Consider the following 1638-nt stretch of genomic DNA (forward strand, 5'->3'; position numbering starts at 1 on the left):
GAAAAGAGAAACTGATGGGAAAAAGGAAGAAAAGAAAGGATGGATCTGTTCACTTTTTTCAGTTTTTTCACTGGTCCATCAAAGCTGGATTAAAAAAAGATGCAAAAAACAGAGAATTTCACCAAAAAGGGAGATTAAATGCTGCCGAAACCTTGGATCGAAGGATGCCCCAACAGCTCACCTGTTTAACTGTCTCCTCACTGGGGGATTTCAATCAATGAGCAATATTATTCTCTACTTTTCTTTTGTTAAATGAAACCACTACTGTCACTTGGAGTTAATATCCCTGTGTTCCAACTCCTGAATAATGAAATTGTGAGTTTCGTGATATTTTCTGGACACATTTCCTGCTGAAAGAACTAAGAGCTCTTTTCTAATTTACACAATACTATATACACACTCATCAAGCCTCCGAAACTAGCATCCTTGGTGCTGCTCTCTCCTCCCAAACCTCATCTCATGTGACTGTTACATCATCACTCTGATTGTGGGAGGGGTTATTCCCACTGTTTTCAGCATTAACCCTTTACATCCTCATACTGCACTGTCTGTCCAAAAAAATCGGTGGAGGGAACTTGAATTATCAAAACAGCAACAGCTGCCAGTTGAAAATCAACTCAACCCATCAGAGAGAGAGAGAGAGAATGTCAGAGAACTTCCTGCATCCAGTCCTGACCCTGTCACACTCAGCAGCTGCTCACCCAGACCCCACTCTCATCAACACTGAACATTTTTACTGAGACCCTTCAAATACTGTTTATAAAAGGCCGCAAAGATCAAAGTTCACACAGTTGTATTAAATACAACAAAGTTTAATATCTTCTCACCGTTTCTCGGTAACCACATGAGACATAGGTTTTCTTATTTGGTTCCTTTGATTTTTCTTGTTCCTGACTGACAAATATTCCAAACCTCAGATAAACCCTCCCACTTGCGTCATGTCCCAGTCTCGGTTAAAAGCAACACATAATGACACAAACACTCTCCTTCAGTGAGATTAATATCAAGCTGTTTTCCAGGTTGAATGTAACTGTGAACAAATTTATGTCAAAGAAGTTACCTTTGATGTATCAGCACTAAAGTTCTGTACAAGGAGGAACAGCCATTCCAAACTCATATCCTTCACAAAGGCTGTTTTTGTATGTGATTGAAATTCATCATGTATTTTGAATTGAAGCTCACAAGACATAGATGTCAGTGTTGATAATGAAACTTTTCAAGCATGTTGCTACTGTAAAACAAGGCTCTGCTGGGAGTTGAACCCAGGATCTCTTGTTTACTGGACAGGTGCTTGAACCACCTAAGCTACAGAGCCAGATGGCAAATGTATGTGCAATTGAAGTCAGAGGAAGACCTTGCAGATAGTGGGCAGACTTTGGCGAGTCAAGAGCTGAGTTCGTCACGGCAGAGTTCCCAGCCTCTGACTCGCTCTTGTAGTTGTAGCTGTAGTTGTAATTGTAATAGGCAACCGTCCGTCTCGGAAGACGATGGGCTACACCCGGGGTGTACGTCACTTCTGTGTGAAACATCGTTTGTTGTGGCTGTCGAGGACGACTCGTGAGTGCCGATCCCTTCCACAGCTGGTACAGATGAATATCATTGGCCCGAGGTCGACTGATAATTTTTCCTTCCTCTGAG

At 41.9% G+C, this 1638-nt stretch overlaps 1 non-coding gene across 1 annotated transcript; it reads right to left on the reverse strand.

The window, feature by feature from the left end:
- Positions 1–1241: 1241 nt before the first annotated feature.
- Positions 1242–1315, reverse strand: trnat-agu (transfer RNA threonine (anticodon AGU)). Its single transcript has one exon. It is a non-coding gene; the product is annotated as a tRNA-Thr (tRNA).
- Between the last annotated feature and the right edge of the window lie 323 nt (positions 1316–1638).

This window comes from Heterodontus francisci, unplaced genomic scaffold (genome assembly GCF_036365525.1).
Source record: "Heterodontus francisci isolate sHetFra1 unplaced genomic scaffold, sHetFra1.hap1 HAP1_SCAFFOLD_59, whole genome shotgun sequence".
Taxonomy (NCBI): domain Eukaryota; kingdom Metazoa; phylum Chordata; class Chondrichthyes; order Heterodontiformes; family Heterodontidae; genus Heterodontus; species Heterodontus francisci.